This window comes from Pan troglodytes, chromosome 2 (assembly GCF_028858775.2).
Source record: "Pan troglodytes isolate AG18354 chromosome 2, NHGRI_mPanTro3-v2.0_pri, whole genome shotgun sequence".
In the NCBI taxonomy this organism is placed as follows: domain Eukaryota; kingdom Metazoa; phylum Chordata; class Mammalia; order Primates; family Hominidae; genus Pan; species Pan troglodytes.
Genome location: NC_086015.1, coordinates 181,728,687 through 181,746,805, shown reverse-complemented (window position 1 = coordinate 181,746,805; position 18,119 = coordinate 181,728,687). Strand labels below are relative to the sequence as shown.

Here is an 18,119-nt window from a genome sequence, read left to right as displayed (position 1 = left end):
ATAAAACTGCAGAAAAATAGAGAAACAATTTGATATGTTAAGAAAAGAATAGGAAATCTGTTATAAAACATTTTCCTTCTTTGCTGGACTCTTCTTTCTCTTTCGCAACTCCTCAGTGTGGGAGTTTGTGGTGGGAGTGCTGTTACATCATTCTTCCACAGTCGACATTTAGAATCGTATCTGTAAACCTTGGTCAGCGTCTGGATGGGGACCAGCCATGCATTACCTTGTGCATATACAAAGAGAAAAGATAGATTTTGATCCACAGGAAAGCAGATTGCCTGGGTTAGCTGCCCCAGACGTTTGTGTGTGAGTCATATGCTTTCTTCCGGGTTCCGGAGCTCTGGGTGTGGCCCTCTTAGGACCTCACAGACCAGACCTGCACACTTGGGGCTTGTGCACACTGGTACCTAGGGAGAAAGTGTGTCAAATGGCCAGCAGGTGTCAAATGGGATATTTGAAGGTCTGTCAGTCTGGCAGGCTTCAGCTTGAATATTGGCTTTGCCATCTACAAGTTGTGTACCTTGGGCAAGCTGATCATGCTTTCTGAGCGAGAGATTTCTCAAGTGCACGATAGGGATTTTAGGACTCTTTTGAACTTTAAATGACAGAATGCAGGTAAAATGCCTAGTACAATCCTTGCACTTAATAAGGGCTCACAAGCTATAAGTGATATTATTGTGTAAACTGTCTGCCATCTACAAAATGCTCAATAAATGTTGTGCAACATTGTGGATATTTTTAAGGACTTGTTAGCAGTGGCCCCCTTAGAATAAACAACTATTTCTCCAAGGATTTTCCCTCCAAATCCTCTCTGAAAATGCACATGTCTTAGTGAAGAAGGTTCGAAAGGCCGAAGTGATGGGTTCATAGTTAGGTCAGGCAGTGTGGCCTGCAGTTTACATTAGAAGAGCTGGTGGAAAGCCTGGCTCTGCCATTACTTGTCATGGGACTTGGGATAGGACTTTCAATGCTTTTTAACTTCAGTTTTTCTGTCCTAAATGGGGATGGTGATGCTCACCACACAGAGTTGTGAGAATAATAGGAGATAAGTTTAGAGTGAATTCAATGTGTAATCTACAAAATAGGATAAGATACTAGTTCATCAACTACTAAAAAGCCCTCACAGCCAGCCTCTGGGAAGAAAAAGCATCTGTACTGTTCCTTCATCCTCACCGGCCCTTTGTCAACTGCCCTCACTCTTACTTTCCTTTTGGGGAAAATTTTTTCTTGGAAAGAAAAATCTGCATCCTCACCACTTGCTCAGTCCTTTAATGTCATTGCAACCTGATTTTGGTGCTTATCCTCTTTGTGGAAAATGGTCTCCCGCCTTGTCATTGAATTCAGAGCCAAAATCCAAAATCCAAAGCTCTTCCTTTGAATTCTCTGTAATATTTGACATTTTTACCCACTCTCATCTTAATAATAAAAACAGGAGTCATTTATTGAAATGCTACTATGTGCTGCACTGTGCTAACCACGTGGCATACATGATTTCATTTAACTTATACAAAAGCCCTTGTGTGGCCGGTATTCAGATCCCATTTTACAGAGGAGGAAACTGAGGCACCGAGATGCTAACTTCTGAATATCACATAATTGCCACACTAGTGGCAAAAAAGAGATTGGAACCCTGCTAATACTGATGTTCCTTCTTAGAGCTTTGTTCTTTTCTTAGCTTCTGTTCGTAATATTTTTTCTGTCTATTAAAATATCCAAAGCACTGTGTAACTTTGTATGGCATTTCTCTCACTATCTCACTCCTAACTCCTGGGAACTTGACCTACCTCTTGAATAATGTATAATCCTCAAGGACCTCTTTTATTGTAATGCCTTCGTGGGGCAAATCTTTTTTTTTTTCTATTTTTTTATTGAGACGGAGTCTCGCTCTGTCGCCCAGGCTGGAGTGCAGTGGCGCTATCTTGGCTCACTGCAAGTTCTGCCTCCTGGGTTCATGCCATTCTCCTGCCTCAGCCTCCCGAGTAGCTGGGACTACAGGTGCCCGCCACCATGCCCGGCTAATTTTTTTTTTTTTTTTGTATTTTTAGTAGAAATGGGGTTTCACCATGTTAGCCAGGACAGTCTCGATCTCCTGACCTCATGATCCGCCTGCCTCGGCCTCCCAAAGTGCTGGGATTACAGGCGTGAGCCACTGTGCCTGGCCGGGCAAATCATTTTTTAACAAAGGAAGTATTAGACAAACAATCTCTCCTTGGGGTTGCAAAGTCTGAAGATTAAAGTAAGAATCTGAGAATGACATCGATTCCTTAGTTAATTTACTTATATAGCCAACATAACACTGACCTTATCAAGGTAAGAGTTTCCTTTAAGTTAACTGGTCAAGAGATATTTTTCTTTTCATAAATAATGCAAGGGGATAGAAAGATAGCTGAAGAGAAAAAAAATATGCATACTTTTTTTATAAGTTACATTTGGAAACATTATTGTTATTCTGATTAACGACAAAGAATTCCAGCCAGGGTAGAGTGTAATGTGATTTAGATAAACTCTAGGTAAAGTAACAATGCACAGGAGAGAAATTTGAGCAAGTTTGCATGATGCTCAGATGGACCGTAAACAAGAGACAATGAGTGTTGTTACTTTTCTTGTTGACCTTTATTTAACAGAACTCTCTCATTAGAAAAGAGCTTGCTTTAGCTTATTGTTAAAACTGCTGTGTGCTCACCTGCTTTGAAAAAGGAACAGGCAGCCTGACATGGTGGTTCACGCCTATAATCCCAGCACTCTGGGAGGCTGAGGCAGGCGGATCACCTGAGGTCAGGCATTCAAGACCAGCCTGGCTAACATGGTGAAACCTCATCTCTACTAAAAATACAAAAAAAAAAAAAAAAAAAAAAAAAAAAGCTGGGCATTGTGGTGTGTGCCTGTAATCCCAGCTACTTGGGAGGCTGAGGCAGGAGAATCGCTTGAACCCAGGAGGCAGAGACTGCAGTGAGCCAAGATTGTGCCATTGCACTCCAGCCTGGATGACAGAGTGAGACTGCATCTCAAGAAAAAAAAAAAAAGAAAAAAGAAAATAAAAGAAAAAGGAAGAGGCAAGGTAAGCCCCGAGGCAGATTGTTTCCCTTCTTTTCTCTCTTCTCTCTATTTCAGAGTCTCTCTAATTCTTCTCTCTCTTCATGCTAATAGGGATAACATTACTATATTCATTTATATATTCAGTGGGCAATATTTGTAAAGTGGATGTAAAGCATAGTATACAACATTATTTTAAAGAAAAGCATACTAAAATATAGAGAACCACCAGGTATAATGAAATTTCCATTTTGTTAGTGAAAATAAAATATTAGCCATTTCATATTGCTTATCTTTTTATAAGATACCTCTACTTATACTGACCAAAATTCTATAAAGTAAGTGACATAATCTCACTTAATAAGGGAACTCAATTATTTGCCCAAGGACATACACTAGATGGATTTTGAACTCTGGTCAACTTTCTTTCTATTCATCAATTCATCTTTTCATAAAATATAGTTCCTGTCTTCAATTTTGTAAGTAGAAGTAAAAAAGGAAAACTTATTTATACATATAATTATGTTACAAGCAAGTACCAAAAGGTAGAATCTGCTGAAGGAGTTCAAAGATTGGAGAGGCTCCTTCTAGCTTGGAGTGAAAGGAATAGAAAAGGAAGAGGAAAAATGTGAAAGGATTAAGGGGAGGCTCTATTTAAGAGGAACCATTGAGAATTGGTAGATTTTGACAGGTGGAAATGAGAGGGGAAAGAGACCTTTTCTGGAGGTTTGAAATGCATGGGGCTCAGGGACAGAGATATAAAGACATGATAGGCATGCTTGAGATATGGCAAGTAGTATAGTTTAGTTGTAACAGGATGAGAGAAGGGAGGTAAGGATTAGGCTAGAAATTCACCTGGCCATCAAAAATTGGAGGGTCTTGACATCCAGTCCGAGAAGACTTGATTTGCTTGGTTAAGTGAGAGCCGATGGCTGTGATGAGGGAAGTTCCATGATCAAGGTCATGCTTTGAAACTATTCATTTGCATGATCTATGCAGAAGAAACCCAGGGCAGAAAGAGATTGCAAGATCTATCTATAGTATTTGGTAAATTTCCAGGCCTTACCCGAAAAGATTCTGATTAAATATGGGCCACATGAATTGATGTTTTTACAAAGCTCCCCAGATAATTCTTGTGCAGGTGATTCAATAACTACCACTTTGAAAAATATGAGGGTAGAGTTGAGGAGGTTATTTAGCAAACTATCTTAATAACCAAAGTGTGCCAATAAAGGGACTTTATTTGTCTGTGAAGAGAAAAGTGACAGAAACAAAAGATATTTTGAAAGAAGAATCAGTAGGCCAATTAGATCTATCATTGGAAGAGGATTCAAAGACAATTATTGGCTTTAATAGCTGGAAGATTTGTGGTACAATGAACAGAAACATGAGACAGTATAGATTTATTAGGTCTGATAAGAGTTTAATTTTGCCAAGTGAATTTTGAAGTCTAAAGATGACAGCCACAGGGAAATGTCAACATAGGTAGTAGACAACACAGGACTTGGGTTGGAAGAGCAAGGTTGCAGCTGGAGAGATGGCTTCAGTTTTAAGTGTGGATAGATGATATTTCCAATTACTGAAAAAAGCTCTAAAGTGTAAGAGAAGATAAAGAACCCAGGAAAGGAGAAAAGATAAAAAGAACTATAAAGTAGGAGAGAACCTGGGAAGTTAAATAGTTAAACATAATTCAAGTCAAGTAAAGAGAAGATTTCAAGAATATACATGTACACATACACACATACATACATACACATACACACACATATATGAAGTAGAGGCAGTGAGCATACACTATAATTTTAAAATGTTTTATGATGAAAGGGAACTGTAGTCCTTTTCCAGTGTTCCATAATCTCACCATCTATCCAGTTGTTTAACCAGAAATATAGCGTTATCTTTGACATCGTCTCTTTCTCTATCCACATCTCAAATATAGTCCATGAACAACTCTATGAAGTGATTTTCTGTCTTAGTTCATTTTATGCTGCTATAACAGAATACCTGAGACTGAGTAATTTATATAGAACACAGATTTATTTCTTACACACCTGGAGGCTGGGAAGTTCAAGGTCAAGGGGCCAATGGTGGCAAGCGGAAGAGCAAGAGAGCACACACACATAAGAGAGAAGTGAAGGAGGAAAAGGGGGCCCAACTCGTCCATTTATTAGGGACCCACTTCCACAATAACTAACCCACTCCAGCGAAAATGGCATTAATCCATTCTGGAGGGCAGAGCACTCATGACCTGCTCACCTAAGGGTCCCACCTTTTAACACTGTTGCACTGGGGATTAAGTTTCTGTCACGTGAACATTGGGAATGTATTCAAACATAGCACTTTCCAGACACATATTCTTCTGGCCATCTTTCCGCCATCTCACAGCTGCCTGGGCTAGGCTAGCATCATTTGGATTACTACAGTAGACTTTCATCTGGCTTCTTGGCATCCACTTTTGTTCTTCTCCATTTTGATCACAACACTGCAGTCATAGATACCTTTGGAAAGTGCAACTACCTTGTCAGCCCCCTGCTTAATACCTTGGATGGCTTTCCATTCCTCTTAGAATGATGAGCAAACTCATTCGTGTGACCTGTAAGGTCTTACTTAGCATGGTTCTTTTCTACCTTTTAGCCTTATTTCCAAATACATGCTGCTGACTCTTGCTCTCCAGACACATTGACACTCTGTCAGGGCAGAGTCCCCACTTACTCCCTGTAACAGGCTATAATTTAAAGGGTAGTAGGATGGAGAATGAATTTTTAAAATGTGTAGACACCTTAGGACGTTCATAGGTTGAGGTGAAGTAAGTAGCTTCCTTTTTATCTTGTTTATTAATTTTCTTATTACTTCTCACTAGAATGCAAGCTGCAATAAATGTACTAAACACCATCATGTGCCTGAAATCAAAATTACAACTTTATATGCTTATATGAAAAAAGATAGCTTTCTTCATTTAGGCATGTAAATCAGAGCACATTTGTTTTCTTTATACCAGTTTTTTTCACTTTCAGTTCAGCAAACACTAAATCCACGTGTCAATGGGGAAATAGACCTAGAAGACTGAGAAGCAGATTGTTATAGATATTCTCTAGCCAGTTTTCTTTGTACCAGTTCTATTGTTATATTTTCTATATCTACAAAATTTTTCTCATATTTGGGTATATGTTATCTAAACCTTCCTTCTCCTTTGTACATAAACTTTATTTCTCTCTCAACTTTTCTTTTGATTCATTCCAACAGAGAAATGAGTCCTGTGCTGTTCTATTTTTATGTTTTCAAAGCAAACAGTTACCTTGAGTTATCTACACAGAGAGCCTCACATGGCTGTTCCCAAGCACCACACAGATAAAACCACCATGAAGCAAAGTTAAACCAGTGAATGATCATCTTCACAGAGAGGGAGAAATGGGACCAATCCTGTCAAAATGCGATGAAAATGTGGCCTCTAAAGTTAGGTATTATTTTCTTCTGGATGTCAGGTTTCTTTTCCCCCTTCTAATTTCCTCATTTGAAATATAGTAGGAAACAAACAAACAATCCAGAGACAACCAATAGTTCCAGAATTTCTACAGAAATAGAATCCCTCTGTAGGAGTTTTAGTTCAATTTGATGGGACTATACATTCTTCATATAGTCTAAAATTTTCAGATGTTTATGCAAAACCAAACTCAAGACATTCAAGAATTATCTCACGAGCAAGATTTACCAACTGCTTCTCTATCCTTCTCATAAAGTGCCTTATGCAGCATGTCCGGAATGATTCTCTGCATCTGATGCAAAGCAAGAAAGATTCTAGATTTGCATTTGAATTGCTGGCTATTTTTAACTTTCTCAGAGTTTTACTTTGAGAGATATTTTACCTTTGTGGATGAGTTATGGAGTCAGGTGCTTGACCTTTACCAGCTTTCCAGTGAAAAATCCAATGAGGAAAAGACTTCAAACGTCTTACAAAACCAAACTCATTATTTATGAAGTCCTGAACTATGTCAGTGACATTCCCAGACACACATAGTGTAGTAAGGGCTTTATTTCGAGAAATTCCCAAATTGAATCCTCTTTAGTAAGAATCCTATGTGGACTAATTTTGTAAATGATTTCCAATCATAGAAATGCCTGTGAGTGATAGGATTCTACAAACAAACGGGCAGCATCAGAACTCACAAGCTGCTCTTTCCTTCCCCTTCTATAAGAGCCCTCTCTACACCATGGTGTGCAAAGGGGATTCTGTGGAATTAAAACTTGTGTGGTTTCTGGAACCCTAAATCCCCAGTCAAGCAGTCTGGTAAATAAAGATAAGGCATTTACTTGATTTCCCTAATATGGCTTTACCTCAGGGGACAGGGTGAGCAGGAGGGCATATATTAATCAAGAGGTTGTTTTTAAAAAACCTATTGTATATATTTAATATAGTTCTAGTCACCTGAGATTTATAAAAAACATCATTGCTGCTTTCAATAAGTTTGCAACCTAATTATCTGGCTAAAAATTAGACTTTAAAATTTTAGTTGCATATTTTACTACTTGCCTATTTTTTTTCTCATCAGATAGATTTGTTGAAAACTGAAAATGAGCTCTGATGTCCAGAATCTTTTGGAGTTTTAATTTTACACTCAGGAAAACACCAAGATGACAAGGAATCTACATGTGGGATTCAGCTGACATTTTCCCTATTTAGTATAATGCTGGCAAATGTAAGCCAAAGCCCTCCTGTCCAGTATTATAAGTATCTTCTCTATCTTTCCTAAGAAGTCAGCAGACTTGACATTTGACTGCTGATTCATTTCCTCCCCTCTCCAGAGCTGAAATTCTCACCCAGGATCATCTGTCACCCGGGCTTTGATGAGGAGGGGGTTTAGGCATTTGCTGTCTGAACTGTCAAACTCAAAGTCAGCTTTGAATGGAAGGTCCCACCATGTGCTTTAGAAAAATAGGGTAGTGGCTGTGGGCAGACAGCAGAGAGGAAGGGAGAGAGAAACAGTCTGAAAGAGCATCTGATGTGGGCCTGGGAATATAAAGAGAAGAGGTGAGAGGACAGGTGAATGAGAGTTTAGTGAGCCCATGGCAGATCCAGGGCTTAATTATTATAAAATAATTCCCTGCAGCACTGTATTTCTGAGGTGTATGATTTTTTTGACCATGTGGGCATTTACCCTTTTTAGGTCAAACTGGACACTAAGAAATCTACTATAGATATGATTGATTTGTTCTTTCAAGAAACACTTATTGAGCATTAACTACTGCCATGAACTGTGCTAGGCATCGAAAGTACTGTGATGATGATGACCTAGTCCTTAACCTTTCAGAGACTTACAGTTTAAGGAGGGGTGGAAGGAGGCAGATAAGTGAAGCAAATATCACAGCATAATGTATTAAGGACCGTGGTAGAATTATGCACAGAGTATTCTTGCAACAAAAAGGAGAAACATATTGTGAAGATTAAGAAAAAAATCCAATCTTAAAAATCTGTGACATTTTTATGACAGTGACACATACACACTTTTGGAGAGAAATACTAGTGTCGGGACCAGTTGCACTTACAGAGGAAGATATGAGAAATTACAAAATATTAAAGAACACATCCCCCAAAATTCAACCATTAGTTACCAAGCTTCAGGAATCAGAAATTTGAGAAGTTATTTGGTACAGAATGAAGCTCAGAATTGACCGAAGAAAAGGAAAGTTTAACCTATGTAGTAGATCAGGATTTGAGAGTTTCCCAATAGTTTAATTGGAGGTAGTGACATTTTTATTGAGCAATTAAATGAAACACCCTTTGGATTCAAAAATTAATGCTAAATCTAGAGTAACTGATGAGGTTAATTCCCAATTTCATGCACGTTGTGCACTGAAGTCATTTGTATGATCACGCATTCACCTGGTCAGTTTCTCAGGGTTTCAGTCAGTGCAGCCACAGACAGAGTGAAGACACTGGACATGTTGAAGCTGAAGTCTGACAAGGTACTGGGTTGAAGTTCTGTCCCAGGTATGTCAATTATAAAATTAGGTTTGGTATCTCAGAGAGGCAGACATTTTCTTTGATTTTTCCAGAATTGCTTCTTTCATTTTGGGCCTAATAAGCAGTGAGCAAATGTCATACATTTCAGGAAAATTGGTTTCTGGTTCTGGTCAAATGACTCTTAAATGACATCTATTGAATGAATTTGGAGACATGAAATGCCAAGAAGTAAAAACTAAAGGGGACCTTTAAACCAAATCTCGCAGTATTATAATACATACAATTAAAGTTTATAGTTTCATCTTAGATGATAATAGTTTAATACAAATAGGTCATAGGCAGTATGCACTAATTTGTGCCAAGCATGGTGCTAACACCTGGGCACAGGTTATTTCATTTAATCCTTGTGACCCCATGAATAATATACCATTACTACCTACATTCCTTCTGAGGAAAGGGAGACTCAGGCAAGACGCAGAACTGGGATTCAAACCAAGATATTCAGGGCTGTGAAACTGGTTTTCTAATACTCCATTATACAGTGTGTCTAGAAAGGGCTTTCTTAATTTATAAATTTGCATTAATTCAGATTGTTTCCTGGGAGTTTGAGTGTACTTTTGTTTAGGGAAGGAGTACATGAGGCATCTGTATTGTTCAAATATGAAAGAAAATTCTATTCTTTAGATTCTTCCTTTAAAAAAATTCTCCGAACCACCAGTAGCCTTCAGTCATCAAATACATTAAAGACAGTTAATCTAACATTCTATTTATCAGGAGTCTTTACAGCTGAATAGAGAGTAAATTTTGATAGCATAGTAGCTCTTTGACCTTGAGCAATTTGATTAACTTTCCTACTTCTGAGTTTTCTTATCTGTTCAATATAAGGTATAATATCTACTGCTGAGGTATGCTGTGAAGATTAAATAACAATAGTAATGAGATAACTATTACTTTTTGAGCTTCTCCTCTGATCCAGTTACTCTAATGGGAAAGTGGTATATATTATGACATTTAATCTTCAACCCAATCAGGTAGTTATTACTGTCATCAATTACCACTGAAGAAACTGAGGCTCAGTAAGGTTTAAGAAACTTGCCCAACATCATGTAGCTGTTGTTATATATAAAGTTTCGGTGCTGCAAAAGGAATAGCACTAGAACGTAAAATTTTCTTTTTAATTATTAGCAAGACAAGTTACTTCTATAGAAGGATGCGCCCTTACAGATGGATCAATGGTGAGCACACACTTGGACAAGGGAGGGGAAGGGGTCCTCATCCCTGACACACGTGGCCCCTGCTGCTGTGTTGTTCCCCTATTGGGTGGGGTTAGACTGCACAGGATAAACTAATTCCAATTGGCTAATTTAAAGAGAATGACAGGGTGGGTGCTTTGGCGGGAGTCGGAGCAGAGCAGGTAGCAGGTAATCAGAATGAGTCAGGGTGGAGCAGGTGATCGGAATGAGTCAGGGTGTGGTAGGTAATCGAAAAAGGTTGCTTTATGAGGAAGTTAAGTTTAAAAGTAGAAGGCAAAGAATTGAACATACTGATATTAATTCTTTGAAAAGAAATTTAGAACTCATATCTAACAACATGAAGTAGAAAAGGTGAGATTCAAACCAAGTTTATCTTGTCTTAATGCTTGTGTTTGTCTCAGATGCTGCATCCTTTTCACATCACACTACCTCTTGACATTATAAAACATTCTAGAAATATTGGACATTATTATTTAAATCCAATTTGTACAATAAGATTATTCTATTATATTTTAATTAATTGAAAAAATGTATAAATGGTAGAGAGGTCACTGTTTAACAGACCATGAGATTGTACCATGCTGATTTTGAAAGTGTAAATGAATAGTACGATTATTGATTGTATTAACTGATTACTACTGCTGCACAGGCTACTGGGGCTTGTACACTTAGAAAGCCATACTGACCCCAATCATCCCTTCCAACTTGGTTTTACCATCCCTTTCCTCATCGCCAGGGGAGAGCAAAGAAAATATAGGACGTGCCAACATTTATAGTCATTTGTATAGGAGATCTGTGAAAATGTCCTTTTTGAAATAGAAGTCACCGTTTGGATAAGATCAAATTCAGACAAATTGAATTTTTATTTGCTTTGACATGGATTGGAATCAGTGATGTGATTTTTTTCCCCCTCCTGTGCAGGCAGGGGAAAAAAACCATCTTGATAAATTTCCTTAACTTTCTTGAAGGTGCTCTTTGGAAAAAGCAACAGAGTGTTATGACACAGAGCTCTGACTCTGAGGTTGAAAATCTTATACTTGGAATCTAATGCTACTAATGGATTTTGATGAAGGAAAACATTTAATTACCACATTGAATAATTTGTTCATTCGTTTGACAATTGCTCATTAAGTGCCTACTGCATAAGAGACCCTATTCTACGTGCTATGAATACTTCAGAAAGTAAATAAAAATTCCTGCTTTCATAGAGTTTACAACTGAGGAGAAGGGAGATAGACAATAAAATCTTAGCATGTAATGTCCTGGGGATAATATGGTATGCTATGGAGAAAAAGAAAGCATTGTCTGGGAATAAGAAGTGTACAAAGGGGTGTGATTTGAAAGGTGTTTTCAGGGAAGTTTTCTGACATTCAGCAGAAACCTGAAAAAAAGTGAAGAACTGAGTCAAGTGACTATGCAGGGGAAGAATTCTTTAGGCAGCAGGCAGAGCAAGTCAAAGCCTCTGAGGTTTGAGAGTGCTTGGTGGATTTGAGCACTAGCCCAGGAGGCCAGCGTGGTGGCAGTGGAATGGAAAAGAATGGTAGCAGAAGGGTACAGGGAGGAACCAGATTATTCCAGGGCACATGGGCCACTGTAAGGCCTTGGCTTCTATCTGCAGTCATACAGAAAGACATTGGAGGCTTTTGAGCAGAAGGTAGGACTTAACGTCAATATTGAAATGACCACCGGTGTTGGGTAGAGAATAGAACGTGTGGGTGGGAGAAGGGAGGCAGAAGTAAGAGACCAACTGTGGAAAATGTGTAATAATGTGAGAGTTGGTAGTGACTTGCCCAGAGTGGTAGCAGTGGAAATGACAAGAAATAATTAAAGCTAGGCACAGTTTGAAGGTAAAGGCCTTAGGATTTCCTGTGATGTGCAAAAGAAAGAGAAGATCATAGAAGACTCCAAGGTTTTTCTTCTGAGCAAGTGCAACAGTGAAGTTCCCATTTACACAGATGGAGAAAAATATAGAAGGAGGACATTTTGTGGAATTCCGAACTTTGATTTTGAACATATCCTGTGTGAGATGCCTGTAGACATTTAAGTGGAAATGTTATGTAGGTAGTTGGATATGTAAGTATGGAGGCTAGAGGAAAAGTCAAGGTTAGAGATTAGAATTTGTGAGCTCTGTATACCGGAAGTTTCTGAGGGCTTGATACTTGATTGAACTCATTTAGGGCTTAAGTATAGATAAAGAAGAAATTTATAGTTGATCCATGGAACACTCCAATATTTAAAGGTTTAGGAAATAATAAGGAACCAGCAGGAGATTGAAAAAGTCTCTATTTATAAAATAAGGAGAAATCACACACACGCACACACGTACACTCAACACACACACACACACACACACACACTCTCTCTCTCTCTCTTTCCCCTTTTTTCAGAAACCTGAGTTAAGAGGTAGGAGTCAGTCCCTGAAAAAGGATAATGCTGTTTTTCTTGAAGTACCAAGAAACCTAAGGATGAAGAGGATTTGACAATGGAATGGCATCTTTAATCAGTTGTGCTTAGACAAGCAAATGACTTTGGAATTTGAGGTGAAGACATACTACATGATATGCAGCAGGATCACAGACAAAGATGGCAACAGGGGCTGGAGATAAACTTTTATGATATGTCTTATTCTTACTATTGATATAATAGATGCTCTTTGAAAAAAAATGCAACCGTGCAAATGTATGAAGAGAATAAAATGCACCAATTCCGCCTCACTGAGATAACTGCTGTTAAAATTTTGATGCATTTTTTCTAGTTTTTTTCATACACACATATGCATTAACAAAATTATATACACATTCTTGCAGTCTGCTTTTTTATTTGATATCATAGCAGAAATATTTTTGGAAGCTTTATTTTTAATTATATTTTGATGAGAGGGAGAGATGATCAAAGGGAAGACTGTGTTAGTTTGAGAAATATCTGGTCCAATATCTTCCAATAAAGTAGGATGATGACTGTCTGTGTATACAAGAGAGACAGAGAACAAGGACAACTCTGGATTCTAAGTGTCTTGGTGACTGATACGATGGCTGTGTTACCCATGGGGACTGAGGAAACAAGACTGACTAAAGCTGTGCTTATTTTTTATATCAAGGGGGACTGCAGACTTGCTTTTTGCATAGCTGGAGAATTGTTTGTTTTTTATTACTAGATGTAGAAGAAGCTGAAAGAAAAAGATATCTCAAAATGTTTTGGCTGGTATCTACCAATGTAAACAGGCAATAAAATTAATTTGTGATACAAAGTAGATTGTTTTGACTAAATTACTTGGTTTGACTTTCCTCACAGCTTATAAAGAAAAAAAAACAAGCACCATATCTCCTCTATATTTTTCAGGTTGTGGGCGTACAGTTCAGACACATATATCATCAAGAATTAATACGGAAACTTTTTCCTCATCAATCTGTGAAAATTGTGAAAATTCATTTTAGTTTATCAGTAAAGTGTTATGAGCATAACCATAGCAAAATAATTTCTCCTGTTGACAACTTTCAAGGCACGAATTGTCTCTAAAGTAAATACTTGATGCAATTAGATTCAGAAGATATTGGTAAGACCAGAGGCAGTGAAAGTCCTTTTACCCTTAATGAAATTAATGAAAATAATAGAAATAATATCGATTTGTAAACCTCTAACAACAGTAAGTAAAATGTATGTGTGTATTTTTGTTTCTGTATTTTGAGCTCTCTCTTTCTATACATGCATTCTTGACTGGTCAATTGGCTGGAGAAGGGACTTCACAAGGTCAAGGGCACACATTTCACTGGTAACATAGAAGCAGAAAACGATGTCATAGCTATCAAATGCACCAAGAATTCCATACAGTCATTTCGTGGACATGTGGTCTGGTCACGTAAAGACCAGCCAAGAGAGTTCGGCTGGTTCAGTAAAATCCACCACACTGTTAGGAAAAACAAACAGGAAACTGTAACATAGATGCCACCTACTATGGGGCAATGATTTCAACTTTGTATGTGGATTACAGTATATATATAGAAGCTCACAAATACACAAACTCAACTGCATCAGAGAAGAGCAAAAGCCCTATTTATCCTTAATTGCAGTATTTAGCTGAAAACAAACATACTCTAATTGTCTTCCACTTTTATTTCTAGTTAATTCTGCATTAGTATGGAAGTTTTAGGTGCATTTGAAGAATATTGCATTCTTTTATAAATTTATAATTATTTCACATACCTGCCATTCGTTATAACCAATCTATGCCTCAGAATACAGAGTTTTTCAGAATATAAAGCAACATCTTTACAGCTCGGAGTTTGTGAAGTCCACTGGGGAAACAACACAACACCACCGAGAAATTCACTTACTATGTTTCTGCCACTTCACATTGAGGGTCATATGCAATGACAAAGACTGAAATTTGCACCATAGATCAAGTTGAGAAAACACTGGTTTCTGATCATTGTACTTTTGCCTTAGAAATCTCAGCCTGTGATTGCCTGACATTTCCTTTTCTGATTGTGCTATACGGATCCCATATAAAGTACAAAGCAGTATAATAAGTTCCTCTGCAAATCTACTCATTATCGACTGGACTTTGGAACCCAACTGCCCCTCCCATCTTTGAAGGAGAATTGTGTTTTTATGCTGTTCATTTAAAAAACAAAACAAAACAGAAAGGTAAAATGTCAAGTCCATAACCTCTAACTAATCACCATTTCCATCTGCAGCCCCGGCAGTTGTTGAAAAGCAAGAGCAGGAACCGAGAGAAAGCCCCTTCTTTTAGTCGAAAACTCTTACTCTGCTTAGGAAAACCATGAACCCAAACAGTGTGGGTCAGCCTTTCAACATGCAAAACGGACGAAGGTACCCAATTTTCTTTTATTATGGATTACATAGGAAATAGTTCTTTGTCAGGGAAATTTGTCGTAATCTTCCAATTTCCCCTTTGAAAAATCAGACTCAGACCATCAAAACACATTGACTGTAGAAATAAAATAACAGGTTTCAAATCTTAAGGACCGCTTCCTCTTTATTTTTCTTGGACCTTTATGCCTTCCACCCACCAAAGTCTTCACTCGACCCTACCAGTAGCCCAGCTGGCACCACAGGTAAGAGGCAAAGTGTTTCCTTCGTGACCTCTAAGCATTCTACTCCACAGGAAAAGCAACGTGGAATGCACACTCAGCAAGCTGTAAGCCTGGAGCCAGTTTGTCCTGGAGGCATTTCTGCCATAAAACATAATACTGTCCACTGTGTTTTGCTCTAAGCAGACCGTCTCCCACTCCCCTCTCCCTCCTCTTGCTGCTTCTCACTCCGCACCTGGCTGCAATTCACGATCCGCACGCCACAGAACAAACAGAAACATGAAACAGCAACAGATTCCTTTGTTTTACATGCAAATCCTACCTCCGGTAGTTGTCACATCTTCCTCAAAAGCCACGCTTAATTTTTAATGACAGCGATCCAGTGCAGTCCTCCAAATAGCCACCGGTAATCATCATTACCTCTTGTGCCTAAAGCCTTTGTGGACCATTAATGTCACAACCCTTTCTAACTCATAGCTTTAATACTCTCTGCTCAAAATGTCTGAAAGAGTTTGGAAGGACAATAGGAGTGACAGGCACGCTAGACAGCCATGCTTGAAATTAGTTATCTGGAGCTCCGTTAAAGCTGCTTCATACTGTTTTAAAGCGTGCAGGAGGTAGGATTTATTAGCCTATGATAGGCATGCTGTTTCTGTTTTTATTAAATACTGTAATAGGCTGTCTGTTAGCAATGCTGTGATAGGTCCAACATCACTTCCCCACTGCTTTCGAATTCTCATATTAAAAAGGGAGAGAGGGCTCACAGTCCTCCTTCCCAGACCGACATCGCCCTGCACTGGATCAGATTTCCAAATCCTCCTTAACTATAGGAGAGAGAGCCAAATAGATATTTTCTATATGGAAAGCGAACTTGGTAGTAAACACTCTAGGATTCTCCAAACAATTTTCTCACTCCCAGTAAGGGATTCCTGCTCTTCCCAGTTACAAAAATAAGTGTTCTCTGGAGTTAGGTATGAAAATCAATCCAAATAGGAAAAGTTCTCATTATTACTGAGATATGACTTAAGGTACACATGTACACAAAATCTCAAATTATAGATCAACTAGACTGAATGGATCATTCAGTGCATAAAGTGTTTATTTTATGCTGACTTACAAAGCTTTGTGTTTCAGGCTGAAGCAATCACATGCCATGCGCAACTGTCAAACGGCAAGAATGAATGATGGATGGAAAGAATGGGAATGTGTACGTTATCTTGCTCCACTTTGGACAGTCATGATCATGGAAGATAGAAGAGGGATTTCTTAACATTGGTCAGAGAAGAGGGTATCAGTTAGCTGGAAGTGCTGCTCTGAAAAGTTAAGTACCTTTGCAAGTAAGGAAGCGGAGAAAGTTCTTAATAGAACTACACAATTTATTCATTCTCTTCCGCATTTCCTTTCTTCCTGCTACTCCAGGAGCAATAGTATTGTAGTAGTTACTACGGAAACTAGATGGTGTGCTCCAGGGAAGGGCTTAAAGAGAGCAGCAGATGTAATATGGATGGACATGTATTATACTGGCCTATAGAACTAAAAATGAGTAGCAATTAACAAACAAAAACTGCTACAAACTACTACAACAAAATATTAGAGAGAATGATTATAAATCACCACTACTTAATTATTGGTAGTTTTGTAATCTAGAAATGCTCTAATGATCGGGTCATAGCATCCATTATTTTATTATATGTAATAACTGAATATCTGAATTGCTCAGATGTCTGATAAAGCAAAGACGCTGTTTCCTCCGCTCCTTTGTCCCTCCCTCCCTCCCTCCCTGTCTTCCTTCCTTCCTTCCTCCCTCCCTCCCTCCCTCCCTCCCTCCCTCCCTCCTTCCCTCCTTCCCTCTCTCCCTCTCTCTCTTTCTTTTCTTTTCCTCTCTCTCTCTCTCACTCTCTCTCTCTCTCTCTTTCGAGACAGGGGTCCACTATGTTACCCAGGGTGTTCTCAAACCTTTCTTTTTCTAAACTCCTAGTTGTCAGTTTGAATATGCCCTAATGGTGTGTGAGTTTTAGTTGTTACTTGACTGGTTACAGTTTCTTCTCAGGAACAAAATGTGATTTAGAGGAAAACACTCCTAGTATCACAAACCATAATTTTATTCTCTTTGAGTATCCTTATAGTGGTTTTCCTGGGACGACCAAAGTCAGAAAATACTTATTGCAACTCAAATTAAAAAAAAAAATCTTTGCCCATTAAATTGGTAGGAAAAAGAGAAAAAGACTTTTTCAAATTTTCAGTTTTCCAAGTAGTAAAAGAAAAAAAATTCCTTTATGTTAAGAGTCCAAGACATTTCACTAGCCTCATGGTCATCCGAGAGGAACTATTTCTCACCAGCGTAATTAAATTTTTACAGTTGTGAGGAGTCCAGCGAATACAAAATTATTTTCTTTAGTACCTCAACTTCACAGTTTGTAATTGGAGTAACTGATACCACTGAAGTGAGAGTATAAAAACTCCGAAAAGAAATTGTTGAAAAACAATGCTTAAAGATTTTATGAAAATCCTGTCTTTTATAGGCAAGCAAATAATCCAAACATTTGTAATAGAAGAATTATTTCAGGGGAAAAATATTTGTGATATTCTCTTTTAATAATAATGGGGCTGAGCACGGTGGCTCATGCCTGTAATCTCAGCACTTTGGGAGGCCGAGGCAGGCGGATCACCTGAGGTCAGGAGTTCGAGATCAGCCTGACCAACATGGAGAAACCCCGTCTCTACCAAAAATACAAAAAATTAGTCGGGCATGGTGGTGTATGCATGTAATTCCAGCTACTCGGGAGGCTGAGGCAGGAGAATCACTTGAACTCGGGAGGT

The 18,119-nt window shown here is 38.4% G+C and overlaps 1 protein-coding gene across 2 annotated transcripts in view; it reads right to left on the bottom strand.

The window, feature by feature from the left end:
• Positions 1-15,935, bottom strand: part of KCNMB2 (potassium calcium-activated channel subfamily M regulatory beta subunit 2) — a 304,180-nt gene extending 288,245 nt beyond the window's left edge. The window contains exon 1 of one of the 2 annotated variants that reach the window (XM_016942315.3): positions 15,622-15,935. The gene's annotated coding sequence lies outside the window, so the exon portion shown is untranslated. The remainder of the gene's footprint in view (positions 1-15,621) is intronic. The other variant, XM_516884.5, reaches the window with a different exon arrangement.
• Between the last annotated feature and the right edge of the window lie 2,184 nt (positions 15,936-18,119).